The sequence below is a fragment of the Nannospalax galili genome, unplaced genomic scaffold (assembly GCF_000622305.1).
Source record: "Nannospalax galili isolate Female #2095 unplaced genomic scaffold, S.galili_v1.0 scaffold222, whole genome shotgun sequence".
Classification (NCBI taxonomy): domain Eukaryota; kingdom Metazoa; phylum Chordata; class Mammalia; order Rodentia; family Spalacidae; genus Nannospalax; species Nannospalax galili.
The window spans coordinates 1549546-1563175 of NW_008348213.1; the positions used below are offsets into that span (position 1 = coordinate 1549546).

Below are 13630 nucleotides of genomic sequence, written 5' to 3' on the forward strand. Positions count from 1 at the left end.
TTTGTGGGTTTTTAAAAAAAAAGTTTAAATCAAGTAATCTAGGACTAGCCTTGTTAGCTAGACCTGGTATTTTCTCAGTACATAAGGTTTGGAAGTTTCCTTTCCTTTTTTATTTATTTTATATTTTACCATTTTTTTATAATATTTAAGTTTTTCAATGTTTAGATATTACTCTTCTGTGAAACATGAGTTTCTTATGGGGGAGCGGGGTGTCCAGTCAGCTTTAAACAGTTGGAACACCAGTGGAATGGCTGACTGCTTTCGGGGCAGTCTCTTCAGCTTGGTGAGCTTGCAATACAGCTAGAGCCTCATCGACCTTGGAACCGAGGGACTCTGGAGACTCAAGCCTGTGTAGAGGTTCCGAGTTATCGATCTCCAACAACATGCCGGTGATCTTATCAGCAAGAGTAGGGTGCGTGACTTCAATAAGAGGGAACAGCTGTTCACCCAACATTTGGTTTTGCTCTTGAGGAGCAGATCCTGACACGGAAGCAGGCCAAGGTTCCTGACCTTGTACATGAACAGCAGGCTGTTGCGTGGTCACTTGTGGCTGTGTGTGGAGATGTTGCTGTGGATTGCAGACTCCTGCAGCATACTTGTACTGTGGAACACTGCGGACAACAGGAGCCGGAGCAGCAGCAACAGCTACAGGACACTGACCTACAGTCTGCGCAGAAGTGCTGGCAACACGGTGCATTGACACATCTGGGGAGATCTGTGAAGAGCCCGGTGGAATAGTACTAAACGGTGGTCTAGGAGCAGCTGGGTGAATAGCCCCAGACGTGTGATGGAAGGGGTGAGGTTTGGTTGTCTGAGCAGTCCAGCGAGGATTTGGTCTTGGTTGAGAAATCTGGCTCCAACAGTATGGAGCACAGTTCTGATACCTGGGGATGGCTGCCATGGAGTATCCTGAAGGCGCAGCTACCTGGTAGGGGTTGATCATTGGGGTGGGCACCCCTCGGACACTTGCCATTCTCTGCATGAACTGGTTGGTGAGGTGAGCCTGGCGCTCTTCTTTGCGCTGTGCTAAGGCAACATACAGCGGCTTAGCGACCACGATTCTGCCGTTCATTTCTGAAACTGCTTTAGTGGCTTCTTCTGGGGAGGAGAAACACACAAAACCAAACCCTTTACTGCGGCCACCCTCTGTCATGACCTTTGTACTAGTGATTGTTCCAAATGGAGAAAATTCTTTCTGGAGACGTTCATCATCAATACCATCATCAAGGTTTTTCACATAAAGGTTAATGCCCGGGTATCTGATGCTCCTGTTCTGCATCACCTGTTCAAATTTGTGCTTCAGTTCTGTGTGCCTTTCCACTTTTCTCTGAGCTCGACCAACATAAATGTGTTTTCCGTTGAGTTCCTTTCCATTCATCTCATCCACGGCTTTCTGGGCATCTTCATGACTTCCGAAGCTTACAAACCCAAAGCCTTTGGATTTTCCACCTTCATGAGTCATTACTTTCACACTTAAAACCTGTCCAAATTTGCCGAAGAGATCATTCAGGCTTTCCTCATCCATGTCTTCCCCAAAGTTTTTGATGTAAACATTGGTGAACTCTTTTGTTCTAGCTCCAAGTTCTGCCTCCCGTTCTTTTCGAGACTTAAACTGTCCAACAAACACTTTGTGGTCATTTAGAAGCATCCCATTCGTTTTTTCAATAGCTCTTTCGGCTGCTTCCTGTGTCTCAAAATGTATAAATCCGTGGCCCCTGGAGCCATTTTCATCGCAAACTACTTTGCTGGAAAGGATGTTACCGAAAGCAGAAAACATATCGTACAGTGCCTTATTATCGATGGATTTGTCTAAATTATTTACGAATACGTTGCCTACTCTACTTCTGCGAAGCGATGGATCTCGTTGGGACCTCATGATGCGGACCGGCTGGCCCTTGATTACATCGAAATTCATGGTGTCCAAGGCGCGCTCGGCGTCCGCGGGCTGCTCGAAGTTCACAGAGGCGTAGCCCAGCGAGCGGCGGGTGATCGCGTCCCTGTAGACCTGGATGGAGAGGATGGGTCCGGCCGACCTGAACTTCTCGTAGAGCATCGCCTCGGTCACGTCGGGGTGGAGGTCCCCCACGTAGAGCAAGGCCGTGGGGCAGCCGGGCTCTCCTGGGTTCATCTCAGCAGGGCCGCCCGTGACCTGAACTTCTCATAGAGCATCGCCTCGGTCACGTCGGGGTGGAGGTCCCCCACGTAGAGCAAGGCCGTGGGGCAGCCGGGCTCTCCTGGGTTCATCTCAGCAGGGCCGCCCGCGGGGCCACAGGCCTCCACTGTGGAGGGAGGGCAGGAGGGCCAGCGCTGGACCGGACGGAACGAGGAACCGGAGCCAGCAAGCTGAGGTTTCAACCTAAGGGATGGAAACCTCCCCAACGGCCCGCAGAGCCCGCGCATGCGCTGAGCGCCGCTGCCGCAGGCCTGGGAGCGAGGCTGGTGGAGCTGGAAGGTGAGCCTGGAAGACCTCTGCCCTGGTTTCTTCCAGAACCCGCTGGAGCACCGCAGGAGAGGTCAGCACTGGCTGCTTCGGCAGGGGAGAGGCTGAGCTTTTTAAATAACAGTTTGCAGATGAAAATTTTTTTGATGTTTATAACATCTTATCTTTGATTTTTGTTTTTATGTGTATGAGTGTATTCCCTGCATGTGTATTTAAGTGCACCCGTGTCGTTCAGTGCCTGCAGAAGTCAGAAGATGGTGTCAGATCCCCTGGAACTGGAGTTAGGGTGGTTATCAGCCGCCAAGTGAGTGCTGGGAATCAAACCCGGGTCCTATGCAAAAGCAGCCAGTGCTCTTAACTGCTGAGCCATTTCTCCGGCCCCATTATTTTTATTTTGTGTGTTGCAGTTTCATTTTTGAGACAGAGTCACACCCTGTCTAGACTTGTGTCCTGGAAACTACTACACAGATCAGGCTGGCCTTGAACTCCTGGTGATTAGACTGCCTCAGCCCCAAGAGCTGGGGATTTAAAAAGAATAATAAATATGTGTTCTGAGGCCAGAACACACTCTATAATCTCAACACCAAGCATCAGGCAGAAAAGGATACTTCTGCTATTTTTTAAATAAAAATATTCATTAGATCAAAATGTTTCTGTTCTAACTTTTGAATAACATGTTTTCAGAACCATGTACCATACAAGAGCATTCTTTGGTTAGGAAACCAAAGAATTACAATTAGTTAAGCAACTGTTGCTGGTAAAGGGCACAGTAGCAACAGGGAAATAGGCAGTTTCTTAGGCCTGTATAGCACACTGATCAATGTCCACTTCTGGTTTTCCAAAATGACAGCTAATTACCAACCAACTGAACTGATAATGGCTCCTTTTTCCCAGAGTTACAAATCATTTACTATGTGGAATCAGTTAAAGATCATAAATTAGGCCAAATGACTCAGCAGGTAAAAGCACTTGCCATGCAAACTGGACCACCTGAACTCAGTCCCCAGAACTCACTGTAGAAGGAGAGAACAAACTCCCCATAAGTCCTCTGAACTTCACATACATACCATGGTTCACTTGGGCTAGCTTGCACACAGACATCATACATACACACACAATAATAAATAAAGTTTTAAAAGAATCATAAATTAGCAACTCGAGCATAATAGTTTGCTTCTTCAAAGCCAGCAAGGGAGTTTCCTTATGAGATAGGCATCACAATCACAGGATGGTAATCATACATATCCTGGAACCTTTTCCGTATTCTATAGGTAGAAGCAAATTACAGATTCTGTCCACATTCAGTGGAGGATTGTACAGGTATGAAAAAGAAGAGGGAAGGGTCATGGGGGCACATTAGAGTGTGTCTACCTACCATTGTGGCTAAGAAGAGGCAGAAGTTTTAGGTCAATAGGAATAGCCTTAATGGCTAACCTGACTAATATGCATTCCATTTTATAGAAGCATCTTTGATCCCAAAACATTAACTTTTTATAAATAAAACATTTACTCACAGCTTAAACTAGGTACAGAAAGAACCTATTTTTCTCTATCATACCTGAGATATTTTACAATTTATAAAAATAACCATGACAAAAGGCCAGAAGACAGGTAGACCTAACTGTCAGAAAGGTTAACCTGTGCTTTCCTTGGGAAACATGATTGGGCCCAAGTAGAACAATTCATTATTTTAAAACCTAATTTAGTATCAGTTTATCAAATACTCCAATCCCTTCTTTTACAAAAGTCCCAATCTCAAAGATACACACATTCCTAGTCCTGTTACCTTGAATATTAAATTCCCAAAGGACAGAAACTAAGTCACTTTTAATTAAGTTTCCTTCTTCACATAAAATTGTTCTGTGGCATTTTCCTTGACACTTTGGTGTGCGGCTATTTAGTATAACTTTAATGAGAGTGTTAACAAATTGTACAGATAAACTAGTTAGGTCAAGTCATTGAAACATTAGAGGGGAAAAAAAATCAATTTCCTGTTCCTGCTTTTTTCCTTTTAATTAGAGCTAAGAAAGCCACTGTGTAACACATTTATTTTTAATAATGCTGTTTGCAGGAACATATTTGTTTTTTGTTATGCTAATGTGGTGCATTTTACAGGTGTTCAGAGGCTGTTTTAGGAGGTCTTGAAGGAACAATGAAAACTGGTGGTTTAACAAAGCTGCCCAGAGGCCTGTGGATGACAGCCGGCTTGTTGAAGGGTAAAATCCTAGGCTAGGCTTCAGGAGGAGTATGCTCTTGGTAGGGTACAGCTGCATGTGTCTGTGTGTGCTTCAGGGTCCTTTATGGTTAGCTTTCCCAGAGGTGTATTGTCTTTATTGCATCATTTGTTTTTATTTGTAAGCATGCTTTAGAAGCTTGGGAACTGTTAGAGAGCCATTATTGTTTCTAGCTGTAAATGCTTATGACCACCCATGGAAACTGTTGAAAGGGGGAAAAAGTAAATAAAAGTATCTCTTCTGTACCTTTTCTCTTATCTGTATATCCATTTACTGCACCTATCTCTGGGGAATTGCATAAGGTCAATTTCCACATCCATGTCACCATTCAGTTGGTCTCCCAGGAAGGGCTCCATGGTGGTTTTAGGCAAACCACCCCCACTGAAAATTAATGGTGGCATATTTATTTTGAAGGGCAGTGTAAAGTTAGTTTCTCTAAAAATTCCTGACACATTAATGTGTTTTTCTCATCCTTCAAAAGAGGTAACAACTCAACCCTATACTTAGTCCCTGGGAAGCTAACACTCACCTAAAAGTTTCAACATGGTAACCTGCCAGGGGACTGGAAAAGCAATCTACATTAGGAAAATGGAATTAGCTTTAACTGTATTATTAAATACTACAAATCACTCTCCTGGGCCCAGTAGGTTAAGCATCCAAATTATTTTTCAACCTGCTTACATTTCCATATCTAATATCAAATACAATATGAAAGAGAAAAAGTCTTATTTAAAGTCATATTTTTATAATATACAAAAAACATGGGTAGTTGCTCCCATGCCCTATAAGGAGGTTTTTATGTACAGTGTATTTACTGCTGTTGATTGTTCTTTGTGTTGTTGTCATTTATTATTGATTAAATATCTACTGAGTGTGAAGTCTCAAGGCCAATACCATGGACAAGGGAAGAGAGGCCTTTTCTTCCAAAAGCTTGAAAGCATGGAGATTTGGTGATCTTGCCATCTTACATTCTCCAGTGGATTCCATTGCCCCTCTTCCTTGTCAGAGATCAAAGACTCTGCCCAATCCAGCCAGCTAGCACCTACCTCTACATTTAGAGTTTCAGCAATGTAGATCAGTGCTATATGCTCAGGCAGCAGCTGTGGAGACTAAGACCCAAAAAGGCCAAGCCAGCTTACCAAGAGTAACTACATAGAAGAGGGAGATTCAAAGCCAGAACCCCAATCTCCTAAATCCTGGGTCTTCCTTTACCTTCCTAAACTTCAAATACAGAATCATACAACCGACCTGTTTTTTGAAACAAGGAGCAATCTCTCAAAAATACATATTTTATGAAACCCAAATCCTATAACAGCCTCAACTGGAAGGCAATAGATAGAAAAAAGAGCTAAGTCCTGCTCCTGGTTCTGTTGATTAGCTGCATGATCTTACACAAGTCACTTTACCCCATCTTCCTTACAATGTGGCAGAAGTTAAGTAACAACTTGAAGGTACTATTTCCCAAAACTCTCCCAGTCAGTGATTGCTGCAGGCTATAGATCCATATTGGAGATTTGTGATGTACATTTAGATGTTATAATGGTTAATCTCAGTTGTTAGCTTGATGAGATCTAGAATTACCTGGGAAGCTGGCAGACTGGCAGGCTTCTGGGTATGGCTGTAAGGGATTATCTTGATTAGATTCATTGAGGCGGGAAGATTCACCCACAGTGGGTATCATTATTCTCTGGCTCAGATCCTGGACTATGGAAGTGAGAAAGGGAACTAAGGGCAAGCACTCATTGTTCTCTACTCCCAGACAGTACACACAGTGTGACCGTCTCCCTCAAGCTCCTGCTGCTCCCCTCCCCTTGTCCTGCCCCCGTGATGGACTGTGCCCCTGCACTGTGAGCCAAAAGACCTTCTCCCTTAAGATGCTTTTTTGAGAGTGTTTTATCACAGCAACAGAAAAGTAAAAGTCAGATGTTAAAGGTATATGAAGTCCTATGTGCAGAACCATGTTAGTGAAGTCATTTTTTTAACTTGTCAGCACCCAGAACACTTAGTTATGCCCTCACAGAGCTCATGTTCCCTAAAAATAATTTGGGAAATGATTTTCCAAATTTTCTTTGGCTCTAAACTTTGATCATTGACATTTTCGCTCCTGAAATGTTCCATACCTTCAACCCATGTGTTCTCTTTTAATTGTGACTTTCCACACCCTCAGGAACTGAGCACAGTAGGCAGCAAATAAATTCTATTGACTGATTTATTCGGCTCTTAAGGTTAATGTATTCTAAACAGGGCTTATTTAATATGTTTGGCAAAATGTAGCCTAACACAGAACAGTTCTGGGGTAGGAAGCAATGTGCTCTGGGAACTAGGTGAAAACCACCAACTCTCCCCAGAGCCAGCCAGAGAGATGCCAGATGACATTTCAGTACCATTTGGCTATGAGAGCTTCATTCAAATACATAAACAAAAAGGCAAGTTCTGTCTCTGGTTAGCAGACTTCTGATCTAGCCGCCTGCCTGGGTCTGGTCTATAGAGTCAGAGTCAAAGCATGTGGTCTTGAGTGTCACTGAGTCCTCACAGTGAGGTGACAACGTTTTTTGTTTTGTGTTTATTCATCCTCCCTCTAGTAGTTTACAAGATAAGTTGTCTCTGCCAGATTCTCCCAGGGAAAACACCCTTCTTTCCATCCCTAGAATGCCACTTGTCAACTTCAGTAGTAAATTACCAAATGCTACCCTCATGGCTTGAAAGAGCTTATTCACAATGAAAGTGCCAGGGAGTTTCCCAGGAACTAGCCTGACTGTGTGACAGTTCTCATTTGTGTTTGCCCATGGATACAAAGTAACTGTAACATCCAATGGTATAAATACACAGAAATGGACTTTTAAAAGGAACAATTGTTTTTAATAAAATGACTTAATATAGCAATATTTCCATGTTTTGAATCTGTTTGTTTCTAAGTGACTTCATATTGTAATTTAACCTTTTACAATATACTAAAAAGCATAAGGATACATGAAACCTTGAGGTTTGTATAGTTCTACTTAGCCTTATGTATTTTTCTTCTTTTTTATTTGAATTTTTAGGTTAGTGTAATAGTTTCTTTCCTGTTGCTGTGATAAAGTACCACCACAAAAGCAATTTACAGAAGAAAGTTTGTTGCGACTGGTCCCCTAGGGAGAATCCCTGATGGCAGGAGAGGCGTGGCTCAGCAGGCGTGGCAACAGGAGAAGGAAGCAAAGAGATCACATCTTCAACCCCAAACAGGAATCAGAGAATGAGCGAGAACCGAGGCAAGGCTATAAGCACTCGAAGCCACCCCCAGTGACATACTTCCTGCAGCAAGGCTCCACCTCCAAGGCACCACCAACTAGACACCAAGTATTTAAATTTTTGAGACCATGGGGAACATTTCTCATTTAAACTACGAAATCCCACTCCCTGGCCTCCACAGGCTCATGGCCATATCATCATGTAAAATGCACTTGGTCCAACTTCAAAAGTCCCCATCCATATTCTTTCACAGTTTCAACATTCTTTCAAAGTCCAAAGTCTCTTCTGAGATGCAAGGAAATCTCTTAGCTATAACCCCCTATAAAATCAAAAATCAAATTACATACTTCCAAAATATAGTGAATGGCACAGACTATACATCCCCATACCAAAAGGGAGGACTAGGGGTATAGTGAGAAAGTAAAGCACCAAAGCAAGACCAAAAGTCAACAGAGAAAACGCGAAATCCTGTAGCTCCATATTAAGTGGCTGGGACTTTAGTTCCAAAGAGCTTAGACGGCTCAGCACCTCCAGTTTTACATATCTCTCTCTTGGGCTAGATCCACTCCCCTGTACAGCTCTCCTTGGTAGATGTCTCATGGCTCTGGCATCTTGAACATCTTGGGGTTTCCACCAGAATTCACCTTCGCAGTTTCATGCAATTGTCTCTCAGGGCCTGCTGCTCTCTCAGGGCCTTCACTCAGAGACTCTCCTGGCACACATTGCCTAATCCAACAGCTCTCTAAAACCACTGAGGAAGAATACAGGACCCATTTACCTTTGTATATATCATGCCTCTAAATCCAGTACCATTTGACAAGTTCACCTGTCAGCTTGGGATGAACCCTGGCCCCTTGGACCACATTGGCAACATTGTAAATTGAAGCAATTGCTTTGGAGGAAAAAGCAACCCCTTGGACTTTCTCCTTCACAAGTTGGAAGCTTAGCTGGATGGGGTCTTGTCCTGAGGACACTCTTCCTATTGTTCCAAAACCTAGCTGGACACTTCTCCTTAATGACACCAACCAATTGGGAACCAAGCGTTTTATATACTTGAGCTATGGGGGACATTTTTCATTCAAACCATCACAGTTAGCCTACAAATACTGGATTTCATCATGACATCTTCACACATGCACATATGTATGTCATTATTCTTTGTTCTCCTTCATCACCCTCACCCACTGTCCTTTCCTCTACTCCCCCTTTTTCCCTTCAATTCCCTTTCTTAATCCAGTGAGTCTCCCTTCTGCTTTCATATTACAATTATTCCATTACTCTATTTCCCACCTCGCTGAAAATAACTTCCTGTCTCTCTCAAAATCCCCTTCCTAGTTTTATGGCCTACAAACAAAAATTTATAAATATACACATGCACACATAAACACACCAATATAGATACACACACTGTAGATCCATACCCCACTGCTGTGAATAGTGCACCTATAAACATGGCTATGCACGTACCTCTGCAGTATGTTGACTTAAAGTACTCTAGGGACATACTCAAGAGTCATACAGCTGGGTCATATAGTAGCTCTCTCTGAAAGTGTGTGAAGAGCCTCTACACTCATTTCCATTGTGGCTGCACATGTTTACATTCCCACCAGTGGAGAATAAACGCCCCTCTTCCCCCACATCTGTACTAGCATTTGTTGTCATTTATTTTCTTGTTGAAAGTCATTCTGACTGGAGTGAGGTGTAATATTAAAGCTGTTTTAATTTCTTTTTCCTAAAGGTTAAAAATACTGAACACCTTTTCAAGTGTTTACTGGCTGTTTGTATTTCTTTTTTTGAGAAGAGTCTAAACAGTTCTTTAGCACATTTATTAATTAGATGATTTGTTTGGTGGGATCTTTTGGTGTTTAATTTTTGATGTTCTTTGTATACCCTGAGTATTAATCCCCCTTCTCATATATAGCTGGCAAAGTTTTTCCATTATATAGGCTGACTTATGAGTGTCTCCTTTGCTGTGCAGAAGTTTCTTAATTTCATGCACTCCTATTAGTTAATTCTTGGCATTATTCCCTTTGACACTGGAGTTCTATTTAGAAAATCTTTGCCTATACCTATAATCTTGAATTTTTTTACCTTTGTTTTCCTCTAGCAATTTCAAAGTTTCAGGTCTGTGTTAAGGTCTTTAATTCATTTTAAATTGATTTTTGTTCACTGAGAGATGTGGATTACTTTCATACTTCTCTATCTGGAAACCCAGTTTTCTCAGAAACTTGTTAAAGAAGCTGGGTCTTCGCCAATGTTTATTTCTGACAGCTTTGTTAAAAATTAGGTGGCCATGTGAGTTTATTTCTGGGTTCTCTATTCTATTTCTTTGATCTATCTATATGTCTGCTTTTGTGCCAGTACCATGCTGGTTTTGTTACTATGGCTCTGTAACATAATTTGAGATCACCAATCCCATATTTTTAAAAACTATTTCTTTTTTCTTTGTGTTTAAAGGAGTAATAATGATCTTGTATGTATTGTGTGATAAAAAGAGAATCCCATGACTTCATAGCTAAGAACACTAAGAAAAATGTTTTTCCTTCTTCCAATTTTTCAAAGTATAAATAAATGGTCAGGAAAGGTCTTTTCTTCTGGGCACACTATCGTCTCATGTGCAATGTGGTGGTAGATGGCTGAAAACTATAGTGTAAGTTTTTGTTGTCGGTTTTGTTTTCTTTTGTGTTTTGACATTGGCCCTCACCTTATCTGTACATAGAAACTATGCCTTTTTCACATGTTGTTTTAAAGACATGATAGGTAGGATCTATAAAATTCATACCCTATGGCTGTCAACTAATAAGCAGACAACAAGTAGTTATTACACTACGGAGAATTCATTCATTTGACAACAGAACTAGAGGAGGTGCGTTGGCCCAACAGCACTATTTCCTGTGATCCCGTTGGCTCCCATTCTCTCTTTTAGGCTTCCTCTGAAGGAGTTCTAGATCTCTCATTTATGCACAATGATGTTTATCTGAATGTTATTGCCTAGAAGTTTCTAAACAAACCTTCTCCAATATATAATTAAACCAAATCAGTACTACCCAATTTGAGTTGCATGCCTTCTTCCTTCCATGGCAAGATGCCTCAGGCCAAATGAGGCCACACTGACAGCTGAGGTCAGTTTCTCAAGTCATGTGGATTGGGGTTGAGTGGGATGGATGCTCAGTAAAAACAGTGTTCTGCTGGGAAGGAATTATGGCAGGGTTCTGGCTAGCGTTCTTTATTAATTCCTTTTCTCATGCTGTGATAAATTATCAATGACAAAGGCAACTTGTAGAAGAAAGAGTGTATTGGCTTAAGATTCCAGAGGGTTAAGAGTCTACCATGGTGAGGGAGGCATGGCAAGAAGCAGCCACAACTCCAAACACGAACAGGAAGCTGAGAGAGAAAAACTGGAAATGGAATGTGGCTATGAACACTCAAAACTTGCCCCCAGTAACATGTTTCCTCCAGCAAGGCCATACCACCTACAGAGTCCGTGGCTTTCCCCAAACTGCACCACCAACTGACCAAGAGTTCAAATACTTGAGCTTAAGGGGGCATCCGTTCAAGCTACCATATGCTCCAACTGAGTACACACACAGATAACTCAGAGACCTTCTTCATGGGCAAATTCTAATTCAGAAATTCTAAGGTAAACGTTGAGATTATTCATTTGAACAGAAACCCAAGGGATGCTGTCTAAATGCCCTTAGTTCAGAGTAACAAGATTCAAAACCAACAGATGGTAACAAGAGACAAACTGATACCAAGAGCTCCTAAGTATAAGAAAGCTGGTTAGGATTCATGACTAAAAATCAAGGAACAATACCTAAGCAATACCGAAACCAAACACATTGAATCTCCACCCCTAAGTAGCTTGAAATAGCTTTCATTTTACTCAGTTAAACCTATTCTAGAATAAATTAAGTGATGCAATGTCTACCACTCCATAGCAAATACTGAGTATCATATATATGTATATATATATATATATATGTGTGTGTGTGTGTGTGTGTGTGTGTGTGTGTGTGTGTGTATATAATGTAGCATGGGCTGGGCTTTTAGGATAGAGAAACAGGCTTAGCATGAGTTAAGATCTAGGTTCAGTAAACAGAAAGGGAAAGGAAGATGGAAGGAACATACTTCTCCAACCTCCATTTATGTATGTGTGTGTGTGTGTGTGTGTGTGTGTGTGTCAATTCAATGAGTATTCATTTCAAACTAATAAGTATTTCAGATGTTGTTTTAGACTTTTCAGTTAAAATGATGATCTAAACAACTTCTTAAAGGGCTAGCTAAATCATAAATTAAAAGATGTGACATAGGGATTTATATATCCATGAAAAAATTGCCACTTAAAATGTGAAAGCAAAAATAAAAGTGTAAAAGCATTCTTACCTTATGGAGCAAATAAAACCATGGGGCTTGGCCCGTAGACCTTAGCTTACCAATCACTAGTATGCACAGCCATGGCCCTTAACCAAAATATGACATGGTATGTTAATGGTTGTTCTTTTTTTTTCTACTACACTCTCCCAATCCGCATTGTGATTTGAATGAAGTGGAATATATCAATAAAACTGTCCAATTTTACCTGTCTGTCCACCCAAATCTGAGAATCATTGGCCATGAGATACAACAAAGAGCAGCTGTTGATAACGTTCTTTTCATATTAAAGGACATAGCGCGAAAACAGCAGATCAAAGATTCTTAAAAGCGCAAGAGCAAGAAAGAAAAAATTAACCATGGAATTATCCCTTCAAATCCTTGCCATTAAGTGCTCATCACATACCCCTCAAAAAAAGAGCTAAACTGCAGCAAGTTTATGTGAACAAGTAATCAAACCTCCCCAGAAACTAGTGTCTGCATACACAAAGCAAACAAATAATATTTCCTAGTAGTCCATGCAACTATAACTCTCAAGCCATATTGCACAGCTTGGAAACTACAATTTAAACTTCTCCCAGATTCCCAATTTCATATGAAAACAAAGCCACTGCAGGGTCTAGAAGGGAGGAGGGCTGTGTGCGCCCCCTGCCTATGCTGAGACAGTATTCTTTGTAGGACTCCACTTAATTGACTGCATAGTGCCCTTCAGGGGAAGAACGAGTCTGTTCTGAGAACAAATTCAGCCATCAACTATCCAGTAATTCTGTGACACCCCTTGCAAAGAATAAGATTGAGCCATGTGCCCTCTAATCCTGGCTAGCCTACTCTGTTTTTACAGTGTTGACATATCATCTTCAGTTTTTTTGTACCCATTGACTTTCTAATGTATCAAATGATGTCACTTGATATTTGTAAAAGAATTATCTTGCTATCATTCATAATTTTGAAGCAAAGGTGATGGATTGCTATGTATGGCTGGGGCTGCAAGTCAGATACACAGAGCAAGTTGGCATCTCTTTTCAAAAAATTTATAATTGTGAAACCAAAATTTTTTTAAAATTCTCCATCTCAAGAATGGTATTCAAAGTACACAATCCATTTTTTAAAATCCTAAGTTGACTAAGTGAAGTCGTACCCATCAATCTTCATGTTTAAAGATAGAACAGTATGTATTCTAGAACCTTTAACCCATTACTTGCTTAGTTGTGTTTAAATCTCTTTTTCTGGGGCCAGGCGTGGTGGTGCACACCTTTAATCCCAGAACTTGGGAGGCAGAGGCAGGTGGATCTCTGTAAGTTCAAGGCCAGCCTGGTCTACATAGTGAGTTCCAGGACAGCTGGGGCTACAAGGA

At 41.5% G+C, this 13630-nt stretch overlaps 1 pseudogene; it reads right to left on the bottom strand.

Annotated features, from left to right (window-relative positions):
• Nucleotides 1–223: 223 nt before the first annotated feature.
• LOC103743563 lies at nucleotides 224–2128 on the bottom strand (annotated as a pseudogene).
• Between the last annotated feature and the right edge of the window lie 11502 nt (nucleotides 2129–13630).